Below are 16,362 nucleotides of genomic sequence, written 5' to 3'. Positions count from 1 at the left end.
GGGAAGGTCAGTGTGAAAACAGAGATGAAAACTTGCAGAGTAAAGAAAAATGTGTTATAACTCCAAGCAATGCAGAGTGTGAAAGTGAGTACTGCAACATTCAAAGCCTGGCCAGCATGGCTTATAGTGGGCCATCTCCTCTTTCCTCCTACTCATTCATCAGAACTGCCTACATCGATGGTTTCAAACAGAAGGGGGTGAAGTCAGAGCCTCGGAAGAGGAAATTCAACATATCCCAGAACCTTCCATTTTCCAGGATCCTAAGGTTCCTGAACTCCTGGATGCTTCCTTTTCTTCAAATGCTTCTAAAATCTTCCTTCCTCAAGGAATCCCTTCCAGAGCCCCCATTTAACTCTGCCTGCTCCAATCTTTCCAGCTGTAAATCATGATTCTAATACACTAGGTTCTTTCATGGTGTGAGTTTTCACCCCCAGATAGAATTGCTGTTCTGGAATTAGGGATGTTCTTCTACCACCACATTGCTTTCTGGATAGATGCAATAGAATGTTGGAAGAAACATTTGTACTATTCGAGTTATCTTTAATGCAGGGTTCATCAAGACAATAACCTCCATGCTCTAGAACTAACTATAATTGTACTCATATGTACCAGGAATGTCATATGCCTCTGCCCTTTATGTTCATTGGTGTTAGTGTATGGGTGTGGTCTTGTCTCTCCATTGATTACAAGTCCTCAAAGGGAAGAATCAGAGAAGGAGCATGGTGTAGTAGAGAGAGCATGGGCCTGGGAGTCAGAAAGTCATGGATTCTAATCCCAGCTCTTGCCATTTGCTTGCTGGGTGGACCTTGGACAAGTCACTTCACTTCTCTGGGCCTCAGTTACCTCATCTGTAAAGATGAGGATTGGGACTGTGAGCCCCGTGTGGACAAGGGAATGTGTCCAACCTGATTTGCTTGTATCCATCCCAGTGGTTAGTTACAGTGCTTCTGGCACATAGTAAGCATTAACAAATACCATAATTATTATTATTATCCTATTCTGTCTTTGTTAGATCCCTAGATTACCTTGTTGAGTAACTCTGCACATAGTTAATCCTTGATAAAATACTGTTGCTTGACCTTGGCCAGAGCTCTTTGGAGAGAGGTTTGATAGAAATACAGAATATAATAATCAAAGATCCTGAATGGAATATCAATGTTGTTCCGCATACATCAGTCCTAAAATTCAGTATCATTTAATATCTTTGGAAAGAGCAAAGGTTTGGAAGGTTCTGAAGAACTGGGTTCTAATTCTGGTGTTCTGCTACTGTGTGACCTTGGGTAAAGTCACTTAATTGCTCTGTACCTCAGTTTACTCATCTGTAAAATGCAGGTTCAATTGTGTTCTCCCTCCTACTTAGACTGTGAGCTCCATTGTGGATAGGGATTTTGGTCCAACCTTGATTATCTTGTATCTACCCCAGCACTTAAGTACTATGTGTTTGGCATATAATAGGCATGGCTTGGCATATAATAAGCATTAGTGGCCTACAGGGAAAACATGAACCTGGGAGCCAGAGGACCTGGGTTCTAATCCCAGCTCCGCCACTTGCTTGCTATGTGACCTGTAGGCAAGTTATTTAACTTCTCTATCCCTCAGTTTTCTCATTTGTAAAATGGGGATTCAATACCTGTTCCCCTCCATTTAGACTGGGAGTTCCATTGGGACAGGAACCTTGTCCAACCTGATTAACTTACATCTACCCAGCACATAGAACAGTGCATGACACACAGTAAGTGCTTAACAAATGCCATTATTATTATTATTATTATATTTATTATTATTTTGATTATTATTATGCCACAATCAATCAGTGGTATTTACTGAGCATTTTACTGTGTGCAGAGCACTGTACTAAGTGCTTAGGAGAGTAAAATATAACAGTTTGTAGACATGTTCTCTGCCCACAGAGAGCTTACAGTCAAGAGGGAGAGAGACATTGAATTGAAATAAATAATAACAGATATGTACATAAGTTCCTGTGGGGTGAATATCAAGTGCTAAAGGGTACAGATGCAAAAGTGTAGATGATGCAGGAAGGAGAAGGGAGTAAGGAAAGGGGCTTAATCATGGAAGTCCTCTTGGAGATGTGATTTTAGTAAGGTGTTTGAAGGTTGGGAGAGTAATGGTCGTATCATCTATGGAGGGATGGGAGTTCCAGCCAGAGAAGGATGTGAACAAAGGTTTTAGCAGCGAAATACGTAAGAGCAAGGCAATGAGCAACCTGATACTAGAGAAGCCAAGTGTGAGGGCTGGACTGTAGTAGGAAATCAGCAAGGTAAGTAGGAGGGGGCGAGCTGATTGCTTTAATCTGATGGTAAGGAATTTCTGTTTGATGTGGAAGTTGATGGGCAAACACTGGAGGTTTTAAGGAGTGGGGATACCTGGTCTGAATAGGTTTTCTACTAGGCCAACTGGGAAGTAGTGTGATCTAGGAAAAAGAGCATGGGTCTGAAAGTCAGAGGACCTGGTGTGCAAACCCCTAAGCTCTGCCACTTGTCTGCAGTGTGATCTTGGCAAGTCATTTAACTTCTCTGTGCCTTAGTTTCCTCATTTGTAAATGGGGATTATATCCTCCTCCTATTTAGACTGGGAGCCCCAGGTGGGACAGAGATTGTGCCCATCCTGATTGGCTTTTATCTACCCCAGAGTGTAATACAGGGCATGACACATTTGTAAGCGCTTAAAGAGTACCATTTCAAAAAAAAGATCCAGAGAGCAGAGTAAGCATGGCTTGAAGTGTGGAGGCCAGGAAACAGAGTATCATTATTATCACTAGTAGTAGTAGCTTATTATTATTAACGTGGTCCCATGCTCATTAGTTGCGTAATGACACTAAAGTCAATGGCTAGTACTTAATAATAGTAAAAATAAATTGGAAGAAGTTAAGTAGGGAAAAGTATAAAGTTATGAACGAATTCAAGATGTGAAACTGGACAACTGAACACAGATATGGCAGAAAAGGTTCTCGAGAGGATAGGCGACCAAACACTGATATGGCCCATAGAAGTCGGTGCAATTTGGGCATTAGAGAACATGGCACGCAAAAAATGGCCAGTGATTTCCCCACCCCTCCCCCAGCCCTCATAACTGTACCCATTTTCATCAGTCTGTTAGAAATCTACTAGGTCCAGTTTGGGATTCTAAATTTTAAGTTCCATGAATAGAAATGGGAAAGGGTCCAAAGACGAGCTTTAAAGTTACTTAAAAGCTAGAAAATGGGCCAACAGGAGAGTTGCAAAGGAATTGGAATTAAGGAGGGAAGCTGAGGAAGTGAATTTAGCAGGGTTCAGTACTTGCAGAGTATTACAAGGGGCCAGCTGTTCTTCATTTCCACTGAGAAAAGAAACCAGCTTAAAATGCAGCAGAAGAACTTTAGGTTACATATAAGGAAGCACTTTCTGACTATAGGAGTAGGTAGAACACTAGGCAAGTGCCCAGGATAGCTACTGAACGCCTAGGATATTTGGGGCATGCCCTGTCTGAGCCATCAGACCAACATCTTCCTGGAATGGCCCAAGAGCCAGGGTCAAGATCCAGGAACAAGGAGGCCCAGGTGGGGATGGGAAAGGACTACAGGGATTTGAGAAGCAGTGTGGCCATTGGCAAAGCACAGGCTTGGGACTCAGGGATGTGGGGTTCTAAACCCGGCTCTGCCACTTGTCTGCTTTGTGTGTCCCTTGGCAAGTCAGTTCACTTCTCTGTGCCTCAGTTATCTCATCTGTAAAATGGGATTAAGATTGGAAGTCCCCACGTGGAACAACCTCGATAACCTTTCTATCTACACCAGCGCTCTTAAGAACAGTTGCTTAGCACACCTAGCTATACCATAAGATATTATGATTACACCACTAAACTATGTGCCCAGCACTATAATAAGCACTGCATGACGATACCAGCAATTCGGGTTTGGACACAGTCCCTGCCCACATGGGCTCAACATCTTAATCTCCATTTACAGATGAGAGAACCTGAGTCATAGGGAAAGTGAAGTGACCAGCTCAAGGTCACAGAGCAGAAGAGTGGCAGAGCCATGATTAGAACCAGGTCGTTCTGACTCCCAGGTTTTGTCCCTGGTCAGAAATGGGGGACAGAGGAGAGAGTTTCTGATGGTCTTATAAAAGACTGCGGCCACCCTGACTCCCTCAGCCTCCGGCAAAGCTCCACCAGCCCCAAGCACGACCTAAATAACCAACACCATCCCGGGATCCCCTGGGACCCTCCAGATTTAGTGGCAGTCAGGGGGTCACCCATAGGCAGCACTGGCAAAACAAACAGCCCATACAGAGAACTTGTCAGCCTTTCACCACTAACCATACTCACCAGTGGAGCAGAGAAGAAGACTAAAACAGACCCCTCAGGGTCCTACAAAACAGCTATGAATGAGAGAAATGATGCCCCATTGAAACTGTGCGTGGCCTGGGCAAAAATACCCCAACTGCGTTTCTTGAAAGCATTCAACCATTGCCTCATGATCCCCAAAGCCTTCTACCACCACACAGAGCCAGCCAAAAATTCTCCTTTGGTTCAAAGTAATTAAATTCTCAAGGCCTGTGGTTCCAGCAACATCCTTGACTCACATTCCACTCTCTCTCTCAATGTCCCTGACAGAGGATTTCAGATTGAAGCACACTCATCAGGGTCCAGGGTGTGAAAGGGAAGAGAGCTTTAAGGGGAGGATAACCCTGCAAGGGTTAATCCTGGGAAGGTACACCCTGCAAACTAAAGAGGGAAGCGGGGGAAGCCCCAGATTATAGGTTTTCCCAGTGTAATAATAATTAATACTTAATGGTTTTCATTAACTCATACTATGTGCTAGAACCAGGATAATCAGATCAGACACTGTTCCTGTCCCGCCCAGGGCACGCTATCTAAATGGAAGGGAGAGCCAGGCTCTTCTCATTGTATAGATGAGGGAAACTGAGGCATAGAAGGGCTAAGTGACTTGCTCAAGGTCACAGAGCAGACTGATGGCAAAGCTGGGATTCAAACCCAGGTTTCCGGACTCCCAGTCCCATGCTGTCTCTTCCAGCCCTCCCTGCCTCTATCACCCCCATACATCTTGCCAGAAATTGAACATATGGGCTCTCAAAGAGCTCCCGTTGGCTCTTCTTTGTTTAAGGGGACGTTGGTCCTCTCATGAGGACACCCAGCTAGGCTGCCTTCTGAAGTGAGAAAAACACTCTGCTGTCAAGGGGAAGGACAAAGACGGCAAGCCTCCCACTCCCTCCCTCCCTCCCTCCCAGTGCTGGGAAAACCCCAGGCCCCCCCACAATCCTTACATTCCCCCAGGAGATCTCTGGCCTAGGCCCAGATGGCAGGCGGGGAAAGGCACTGTTACTGGGGCAGGGTCTCCTCCACCTTGGCCGTGCCAGAAGCCCAAGACCCCAACATCTGCACCGCCTGGGCTTTTCATGCCTTTCAGAGCTGCAACACCGGCCACCAAGTTCCAATACCTGGAATCCCAGTGGGCTGCAGGGCAAGGACAAATTAGGAAATCCCCAAGTGAAGGGCTCTGACAAATATCTTGGGTCAGAAATGTCCATGAAACACAAACTGAGAATTCTTAGCCTGGGTCGCTGAGGCGTTTTGTCTCTGCAAAACTCCAAGAGGCCAAACCACACAAGCACACACACGCACACACATGCACATGCACACACACACGCACACACACAGAGTTTGGCAGTGGTTGCGTTCCAGGGCTGGTAATACAAGCCATGGAGCTGACTGCCAAGACAAGCAACAGAATGAGCCAGGCCCAGTTTCATTGGGACACCATACGCTGGCATATGGCCCTGGAGCCAGCCAAAACAGTGTTCTCACCCTCCTCAAAGACATAGGAGACCCTCTGTTTTCAAATACACCTCCACAGGGCCTTAATTAAGGGGAAAATGGAAAAATAACGTGACTATTGCCCTCTCCCTACATACACATGTACACAGGCACATGCCCACACACCACACACACCACACACACACACACAGAGTATTTTCTCTTCCATTTCATTTTCAAACCTATTTCACCACCCTGGAAAAGAGGCAAACTGCATCCTGGAGCAAAAAGCTTGGAAAAAAAACTTTCCCTTTGCTGGGTCTCCGATTGCTCAAGTGAACTTGGGCTGAAGGAACCTAGAGCAGCTCACCCAGGGCCCCTTCCTTTCCTGGGCCAAGCTGGGAACAGAGACCCATGTGAGAGGGCGGCACATTGCAACACTCTCCGCTTCACCAAAACCAAACAAACCCAGCAAGACCCGGCTCTGTTTAGTCCCCCGGTTGCCCAGAAAGTTGGCCAGACACAAGCTGCCGCCGAGCGAAGGAGAAAGAATGTCGGGGCCATGAAAATGAAAGCCGCTCCCCAAGTCCCCCAAGTTCTTGAGGTGAAAGACTGCACCCCATATCTACTGCTTTCCTGGGAAGCAGCTGGGCCCCTCCCACAAAGATTCCCCTTAGCCAAGGCCCTAAGCTGGGTAGGGACCGCATGCACGCCATCCTATTTGACCCAGAGCAGGAAAGAAACAGGGGGTCAACCCCACAAAAAGAAACACATCAGTGCCTTTCCAAAGCCACCCTAACTCTTCAGGTTCAGAAGAGGCCTCCCACCTTCTAGGAAGACTGTGTTGTTCACGTAGAGCTCCACAAAGTGGGAGAACACAATCAGGGGAGATAATAAGCGTTGGAAAGCACCTGAGACGGACAGATCATCCATCATTCGATCGTATTTATTGAGCATTTACTGTATCCAGGGCACTGTACTAAGTACTTAGGGAGAGTACAACACAATAAATATAACAGACACGTTCCACTGCCCACAACGATCTATTCTATCCCCACCGCCGCCAACCTCCTCCGCTCCCTGGCCGCAAATGCGACTGTGTCCTGTTTGTAAAGCGTGCCACAGAGAACGATGGAACGGAGATGTCAGAAACTCCCCTCACTGCCGATTACATGCATAGAAACCCCACTCTCACCTGCTACTGAGCTAGACTCTATCCTGGATCCCTTCAAAGGCCGGGCAAACAGTAACCAGACTCGTTTGGAAAGATGAAGGCCAGAAACTTGTTTTAATAAAACCTCAGATGAGCGTGGGGAAGGCAGTAGATCTGTTTGGCATCAGAGGCTGAAGTGGATTAAAGGCAAGGTTCAGTGTTGAGATCCTCCCTGTTTGAACAGCTTTGTCTCCCCAGGGCCACTGGATCTAGCATCCAGTGAGTGTTGCGCATACAGTAAGCACCCAGTCATACTATTGATTGACTGAATGATCTACCCTACAAATAAGACCATCCCCGAAACACGCAGGATGTCGTCTCTGAAGGGATGACCGTAAATCCCGAGTGGGTCAGGGTCTGTGTTAACCCGCTTACTATCTACCCCAGCAGCTCAGTACAGTGCCGAGGGCATACTAAGCGCTTCACAAATACCACAATTATTGTTATTATTAGCAAGTCTGGAAGCAGAGCAGATACCTCCTGCTCTTGGCCTGAGCCGCCAGAGCTCAGGCATGGGTCGGCAGGGAACACCCATAAGACAGGTTTGTTGGTACTAAACACTGTTTGTAATGTACTCTCCCCAGTGCTTAGTACAGTGCTCTTTACATAGCAGGTGCTGAATAAATATCATTGATGATGATGATGATGATAACAATGGCACTTGTTAAACACTTAGTATGTGCCAGGTCCTGTTCTAAATGCTGGGGTAGATACAGATAATTGGATCAGACGCTGTCCCTGCCCTACTGGGGCTCACAGTCGTAATCCCCATTTACAGGTGAGGGAACTGAGGCACAGAGAATTTAAGTGACTTTGCCCAAGGTCACACAGCAGACAAGTGGTGGAGGCAGGATAAGAATCTGCATCCTTTCTGACTCCCAGGCCCTCGTTCTATCCACTAAGCCTCCCGCTGCTATCACCGATGATTGCGATGAGGATGATGGTGAGGATGATGATGAGGATGGTGACGAAAAACAACCTGGACACTTGTGGGGGGTGAGATGGGGACAGCTCTCCGCAGCCACCAGCTTTTCCATCCTCTTCCTCTGACCTTACGGGGAAGGTCACTGACCTCACGGGGAAGGTCCACGGACCTTAAGTCCCCTGGGTCGGGGCTCTGGACTTGGGGTCCTCCTTTCCCTCTCTCGGGGTCCCCCCTCCTGTGGGTTCACCGGCTTCCTGAACCTTCTCGTGGGGGGGGCGGGATCAGGGCCCCCTTGGAAGGCACCTACCGGGCGGGGAGAGGGAGGGGTTGGCACTTTCCCAGGCAGCCCCTTATGTAACCGGTCCCGGCGAGGGGAGGGAGGGGAGGGAAGGAAGGGAAGGAAGGAGAGTGAGTAGGAGGGAGGGAGGGAGGGAAGGTCGGAAAGAGGGAGAGAGGGAAAAGAAGGAAGGAGGGAGGCCGGGATGGCCTTAGCCCGCCATGCAGGCCAAAAAGCAGGAGGCCGGAGCTGACCCATCGAGGGGCTTCGCTCCCTCTCCGGTTCCCTGACCTTGGATCCCTCGCACTGCCCAGCTCCCGGGCCCATCTTCTCCCCTGGGGAGCCCCGAGCCCCCAGACCCCCCGATCCCTGGGGTGTCGGTGTCTCTCTCTCTCTCTCTCACACACACACACACACACACACACACACACACACACTCCGGGTCCTTCGCCCCCGTCCCCGGCGCCGAGCCCCTCCCGATCGGGACACCGTGGGGAGGGGAGCCAGCCCACGGCCGAGGGCGCTGGTTGCAGGCTGCTCCCCCCGGGCTCGGGGCAGGGGGTCCCGGGGCTACAAGGAGCTCCCTCCAGGCTCCAGGCTCAGGGCAGGGGGTCCCAGGGCTGCAAGGAGCTCCACCCGGGATCGGAGAAGGGGGTCCCAGGACTGCAAGAACCTCCACCCGAGCACAGGGCAGGGGGTCCCAGGGCTGCAGGACCTCCACCCGAGCACAGGGCAGGGGGTCCCAGGGCTGCAAGGTGCTCCACCCGGGATCGGAGAAGGGGGTCTCAGGGGTGCAAGCAGCTCCACCCGGACTGGGGGCAGGGGATCTAGGGGCTGCAAGCAGCCCCCCTCCCTCCGAGAATAGGGCAGGGGGTCCCAGGGCTGCAAAGGAGCTGCCCCTGAGCACAGGGCAGGGGGTCCCCGGGGGTGCAAGCAGCTCCCCCCGGGCTGGGGGCAGGGGGTCCCAGGGGTGCAGGCAGCTCCCCCGGAGAATAGGACAGGGGGTGCCAGGGCTGCAAGGAGCTCCCCCCGAGCTGGATGCAGGGATGCCAGGGTCTGCAAGATGCTCCCCCCGACCTGGGAGCAGGGGGTGCCAGGGCTGCAAGGAGCTCCCCCCGGATGGGAGCAGGGGGTGCCAGGGCTGCAAGGAGCTCCCCCCGAGCTGGGAGCAGGGGGTGTCAGGTCGCAAGGCGCACCCCCCGAGCTGGGAGCAGGGGTGCCAGGACTTGGCAAGAGAGCTCCCCCTCCCCAGTTGGGAGCAGGGGGGTGCCAGACTGCAAGAAGCTCCCCCTCCCCCCAGCTGGGAGCAGGGGGTGCCAGGGCTGCAAGGAGCTCCCCCCGAGCTGGGAGCAGGGGGTGTCAAGGTCGGCAAGGCGCACCCCCCGAGCTGGGAGCAGGGGGTGCCAGGACTGCAAGAAGCTCCCCTCCCCCAGCTGGGAGCAGGGGTGCAGGGCTGCAAGGAGGCTCCCCCCGAGCTGGGAGGCAGGGGGTTGCCAGGGCTGCAAGACGCCTCCCCCCGAGCTGGGGCAGAGGTCCCGGCGCCCGCACTGGCCGCTGAGCCCGGGCTGGGGGATCCTTCTCTTCCCCGGCGTGGGCCCCGGGGCCCTCGGCGCTCGGCCTCCGTACCCACCGTGCAGAGGGAGCGAGCGGGGGCGTGTGGCAGGAGGGGCAGGAGGGGGTCCGCCCGCTGAGCCCAGCCGCCGCCCCGCTCCGGACCTCCGTGCCGGTGCCCCAGGCCCGGCCCGGCCCGGCCCGGGAGCCGCAGCCTCGTCCGCGGTCTCCTCCGCCGCCTCCGCCTCCTCCGCCTCCCGCCTCCGCCGCCGCCGCCCCCCCGTCGCTGCTCCGGTGCGTTCCCTCCCGCGGGCTGTGGCGGGGCGGCGGGGCGGGTTGCATCAGCCCCGGTTTATATAGCGGCCCCGGGGCGGCGGGGAGGGGTCGGGAATGCGGAAACCGGCCAGCCTGCCAGCTTCCCACGTCACACGGGGACGGGAGGAAAGGAGGGAGGGAGGGAGGGAGGGAAGGGAGCGAGGGAGGGACAGGGGGGACAGGGGACTGGGAGCCGGAGACACACGCCCACTGACCTTCACCTCCCCCTCCTCCTCATCGTCCTCGCCACCCTTCCTCCTCCTGCTCCCGTCTTCCCTCCCGATTCTCCTCCTCCTCCCACTCTTCCTCCTTCTCTTCCTCCTGTTTCTTCCCCCGCTCTTCTTCCTCGCCCTCTTCCTCCTGTTTCTCCTCCTCCCCCTCTTCCTCCCACTCTTCTTCTCTTCCTCCCGTTTCTCCTCCTCTCTTCCCCCTCCCTCTTCCTCCCTTCTCTTCCTCCTGTTTCTCCTCCTCCCGCTTTTCCTCCTCTCCTTCTTCCTGCCCATCTTCCTTCTCTCTTCCTCCTTCTCTTCCTCCTGATTCTTCCTCCCTCCCGCTCTTTCTCCCCTCCTTCTTCCCCCAGTCTTCTTCCTTCTCTTCCTCCTGATTCTCCTTCTCCTGCTCTTCCTCCTCTCCCTCTTCCTCCTTCTCTTCCTCCTGATTCTCCTTCTCTCTCCTCTTCCTCCCCACTCTTCCTCCTTCTCTTCCTCCTGATCTCCTCCTCCTCTCCCGTCTTCCTCCCACTCTTCCTCCTTCTCTTCCTCTGATTCTCCTGCTCCTCTCCCTCTTTCCTCCCACTCTTCCTCCTTCTCTTCCTCCTGATTCTCCTTCTCCTGCTCTTCCTCCTCTCCCCTTCCTCCCACCCTTCCTCCCTTCTCTTCCTCCTGTTTCTCCTCCCTCTCTCTTCTTCCTCTCCTCGGCCTCCTTCTCCCTCTTCCCACTTCTCGCCTTCCTTACCTCCTAGCCTAGCCTCCAGCCGGGAGGTAGTCAACAGAGTACACTATCTTCAGCCCTGAGTTTTCAGCTCCTACCCCACATTTCTGAAAGAAGACAGAACGCTTATGTAAGAGTCCCTACGCCCCCGCTCACTCTCCCGAGCTTCCTCCCCTCCGACTCTCTCTCTTTCTCTCTTTCGTTTCTTCTCTCTCCTCCCTTCCTCCCTTCCCCCTTTTCCACTCTCCTCCTCTGCATCACTTTCGTCTCACAGGCACATGCATACACGCTCACTCACTCTTCCAGAAAAGCTGATCCTTTCGGGAACACAGACAAATAAAAAGAGGAGAAAGTTTTGACTCTTTTATACACATCCTCTCTCGGATCGACCTCTCCTTTGCTCCTCCACTTCCCCATCCCCGTGTCAGAAAGAGACTTCCCTTCATCCTGAGAGGGAAGGGAGGTGGACAATCTAGGAGGGAGTGGAGCTGAACAGACCAAAGCCTTCCTGTAAATCATCCTGTTTGCACTGAGTTTGTAAACTCTGTGGGCAAGAAGTTGGGGTCCATATTCACCCCTCAACACTTCAACCCAAACCTGAATGGACCCAGACCTCTTAGTGCTCAATCCATGGTCTTTTTGGTTAGCACCCCAACAGTAGAAATAATGGGGTGTGTTGAGCACTTACTGACTGTGGTGTCTGAACGAAGCACTTGCTACAGCAAAATCACAAGACAATTTCCTTGGGAGTTTTTAATCTACTGGGAGAGCCCGACAAAAAGTGATTTACAGTGTGTGGGCGCAGTAGGGAGAACAGACATCAGATAGAGAGTAAATTGAAATGCCAGGATGAAATAGAAGAATAAACCAGAATGAATCATTAAACGTAGTTAAGTGCTGAGGACAGGAATAAATTCAGAACTGTTGGGGATGGCGGTCAGAAGGATATGGCGCAGGGTGTTCAGAGTTAATTGAGGAAACTTCTTGGACGAGGTGGATTTACCAATTATTATTGGTAAAATAATAATTACGGTATGTGTTAAGGGACTAATAGGTGTCAAACACTGTTCTAAGGCACAGGGGGAGATACAAGTTACAAGTTACAAGTACAAGATACAAGATACAAGTGGGATAGGGGCTGTGTCCAACCTGATTAACTTGTATCTCCCCCTGCGCCTTAGAAGCAGGAGAGACAGCAGGTATCGAACCCCCATTTTACAGATGAGGAAACTGAAGCCCAGAGAAGTTGATTGCTCTAAGGTCACACATGGGGTCAACTGGCTGAGCTGGGATTAAAACCCTGAGCCTCTGACTCCCAGCCAGGCTTCTCTCCACTAGGCCATGTGACTTTGAAGATGGTCAGGCCCTGAAGTCTGGTAGATTTGGGTGGGAAGGAAGTTACAGGCCAGGGGGAAAATGTCAGGGAGGGGTCAGAGGCAAGAAGGTCCAGAGCAGAATACAGTGAGGGAGTGAGGTTGGGAGGAGCAAAGTTTGAACTGGGGAGTAGTGGGTGAAGAACCTGTAAATGGAGAAAGCTGGCAGGAGAGCCTGGGAGCCAGCGGTAAAGAGATTTGGGCTTAAAAAAAAAAGGTCTGGCAAAGGGTGACATTTATAATAAGTAATAATAAAAATAACAATGATAGCAGCAACAACAATAATAATAATCAGCAGTATTTGTGAAGTACTTAGTCCATGACAAGCTTTGTACTAAGTGCTGGGATAGTTAATCGTATTTACTGAGCACTTACTATGTGCGGAGAACTGTACTAAGCACTTGGGAAATTACAGTACAGCAATAAACAGATAGGGGAGATGTGGGAAGCCCACATGGAGCTCATAGTCTAAGTAGGAGGGAGAACAGAACGTGAAGAGGAGAGGAATGTAATATCAGAAATCAGTGTGGTCTAGTGGGAAGAAGAGAAGCAGTGTGGCTTAGTGGAAAGAGCACAGGCTTGAGAGTCAGAGGTCGTGGGTTCTAATCCTGGCTCCGCCACTTGTCTGCTGTGTGACCTTGGGCAAGTCGCTTCACTTTTCTGTGCCTCAGTTACCTCATCTGTAAAAATGGGTATTAAAAAAATGTGAGCCCCACGTGGGACAATCTGATTACCCTGTATCTACCCCAGAGCTTAGAACAGTGCTCTGCATGTAGTAAACACTTAACAAATACCATAATTATTATTATTATCATTATAAGAAACATATGTTTAGGAGGCAGGGTTCCAATCCCTTGAAGCAATGGGGCCTAGGTGAAAAAACGCAGGCCTGGAATCGGAGACCTGGATTCTAATCGCCACTCTATCATGTGCGCTGCTCTGTGACCCTTGGCAAGTCACTTATCTTCATATTCTCTCTCTCTTTCTTCATCCCTACATTGACACTTGGTGACTTCATAATCTGCATAGGATGCTCTGATGACCTTTCCGCCTGCCTGCCTTCTATCACCTCCTCAACTCCACTGAACTCCTGCTCCACCCTAGCTTCCCACTCACCAGTGCGGACACGCTCCATCTCATCATCTATAGTCACTATACCCCCTCTACCCTCACCAATTCTGAAATCCCTCTAATCTGACCACCACTCCTCGCCTGCCTTCTCTCTCATACACCTCCCCACCACAGATCAGTCCTGTTCCCCCCTGAGCTCTCCAATCCTTTGACCCCATCCAGTTTTCTCAGTCATCATGCCATATTCAGTCCTCCAATAACCCAATTGCCTTCCTTGATGACCAAACTGACGTCCTCAACGTCACCGTCTGTACTGAATTCTACTCACTCCTTCCCCTTTCCCTCATCGATCTCATACCACTAACCCACAGACCCGGATCCCCATCGCAGTCCGCTACCTTCTCTTCCTGTGCATCAGCTGTAGAGGTGCTGCTGCTGGAAATCTAGGTATCAGGCCAACCTCATCCACCTTAAAGTTCATCTTTGCATGGTTTAACTCTATCCTCTCCTCTGCCCAGCAACATGATTTTCCATCCTTTATCGACTCCCATGACCATTGCCCTCACTAGTTTCCAGATGTTTAACTGTCTCCTCAAATTCCCTGTCTCCCCCACCTCCTCCATCTCTTGCCATTAGTGACCTGGCCATGGTACCTTTATTGAGAAATTAGCAAGAGCTCCCTAAAATCTCCCCTGCTACTACCCAGGTCCCTCCTTCCTCCTGCCCCCTTTTCAATTTTTCCATCTTTCCCAGCAGTGTCTCTAGAGAAGATCTCCTGCTTTCTCTCCAAAATCTACACCGTCCACCCGCGCATCCAACCTATCCCTTCGCCACCTTATCGAAGCACTTGGTGCTTCTTTGCTTCCCTCCCTGACCTCCATCTTCAACTATTCACTCCCCACTGCTTTCACACCCTTCCCACATCTCCCCTATATCCTAAAAAACCCCTCCCTTATCCCATGGCTTCCCCCACTTATCACCCCATCTCCCTCCAACCCTCCTTGAGTGAGTTATCTTGAGTTCTCCTCCAATTGACTCCATGACCCCCTCCAATCTGGCTTCCGCCCCCTTTACTCTACAGAAACTCCCCTCTCGAAGGTCACAAAGGATCTCCCTCTTGCCAAATCCAAAGGCCTCTACTCCATCAATCGGTCAGTTGATCATATTTATTGAGAATTTATTGTGTGTAGCACACTGTACTAAGAACATGGGAGAGTAAAATAAAACAATATAACAGACATATTCCCTGCCCACAACGAGTTTACAGTCTGGAGGACGAGCTTACAGTCTAGAGGACAAACATACAGTCTAGAACATCTGAACATCTTTAGGATGGCCACACCAGTCCTGCGTATCTCGCAGAACAGTAGTGACGCAGGAGCCGACTGGAAGGAAGAGGTTCTGGAGCTGGGCTGCCACAGAGCTCAGTTGAGGTGCTGCAACGGGGGGCTTCAGGAGCAGCATCATAGGCATCAGCAGTCCAGAGGTGGCAGACAGACACTCTTTTGGCAGACTTCTACAGAACGCTCTGTATGATGCCATTTTACTCGGCTCGAACTCACAGCATAACCTAACGATGTCATATGAAATGGGAGGGGGTGACAAAATTTTCCCTTCCTTGGAAAAGCCAAATTTCTGAAGATGGACCTGCAGGAAGCTGCCCAGCCTCCCAGTCCACCTTCTCCTACCATCTCCTCCCTCCTGCTGCCCATCTGGCACTTGCCCTGGGCATCACACTGTTGGGTATCTCTTTGTCCCTTCTTTTTGTCCACAGAAGGGACAATCAAGAGTCTATACTCCATCTTTCCCCACCCTCTCAGTCTCCTGTAAGCTCCTTGTGGGCAGGGAATGTGTCAGTTGATCATTATATTGTACTGTCCCAAGCACTTAATCAGTGCTCTACAAACAGTAAATGCTCAGTAAATACAAATGAATAAATGGAGAGAGAATTGAAGGTTTGGGAATGCCTCAAGGCCTCCCAGAGACTGGGAGAGAATAGTGCCCATATTGCCTTCAGGTAGAAAAATGTGGAAAAGCCAAGAGACATAATCAATGGAAAGCCACCTCTTTTATTCCTTCCCCAACTAAGTGCTCATCCTCCCTACTTCTTCTCCCTTCTGTGTCACCTAAGCATTTGGATGTGTATCCTTTATACACTTGATAGTCACCCCACCCTCAGCCCCTCAGCACTTAAATACACATCCGTAATTTTATTTAAATGTCTGTCTCCCCCTCTAGACTTTAAGATCCTGGTGGGTAGGGAACATGTCTACTAGCTCTTTCTATATTGTACCTCCCACATTGTAGTATAGTACTCTGCACGTAGGGCTCAATAAATACGATTTTTTGATTGATTACTCCTACTTTTGACTCTACCTCACCCTCAAATCCCACACTAGGGAAGGGATGATGTTTACAATTCAGTGACCTGTCTTCCTCCTGTCCATTAAGGTTTCATGGCACTACAGCAGAAGACAAGGGAAGTGAAAGGGAAAGCACATTCCTTCTTGTGCAGATTCCAAGAGTCAGGATTAAAGAAAGGCTGTGGGTTTTTATAGATGAGAGGAAGAGAAAGAGAAAGAGAAGGGAGTGAGAAAGTCTACTCTGTGATCAATTTAGAAGCTTGACCACTTTGTGTTCTCAGACATCTTCATCCCAGCTTTACTTCACCTCTTCTCTAGTGTTCCCTACAAAAAACACTTGTCTGTGGGTTCTGTTACAAGAGGGAGGGGACAAAATTTCATATAAAGGGATTAAAAGAAACCTATTGCTAACATTTCTACTTCTTTTCCTCCATTCAATGTTACTGGTAGCTAGATGAGAGAAAGTGCCTATCAATTCATTTTCAAAGGGGCATCTCTGACTTCAGGGAGGAACTCCGTCAGATTTTGTCTCCTGCTTCTTGGCCCTCTGGCCTGACCTGGCTGGACTGGTC

At 50.5% G+C, this 16,362-nt stretch overlaps 1 protein-coding gene across 1 annotated transcript in view; it reads right to left on the bottom strand.

The window, feature by feature from the left end:
• JDP2 (Jun dimerization protein 2) overlaps window positions 1-9,917 on the bottom strand; it is a 38,524-nt gene extending 28,607 nt beyond the window's left edge. The window contains exon 1 of the mRNA XM_029073234.2: window positions 9,818-9,917. The gene's annotated coding sequence lies outside the window, so the exon portion shown is untranslated. The remainder of the gene's footprint in view (window positions 1-9,817) is intronic.
• Window positions 9,918-16,362: the final 6,445 nt, after the last annotated feature.

Source organism: Ornithorhynchus anatinus, chromosome 1 (genome assembly GCF_004115215.2).
Source record: "Ornithorhynchus anatinus isolate Pmale09 chromosome 1, mOrnAna1.pri.v4, whole genome shotgun sequence".
Taxonomy (NCBI): Eukaryota; Metazoa; Chordata; class Mammalia; order Monotremata; family Ornithorhynchidae; genus Ornithorhynchus; species Ornithorhynchus anatinus.
This window is presented reverse-complemented; position numbering and strand designations above follow the sequence as displayed.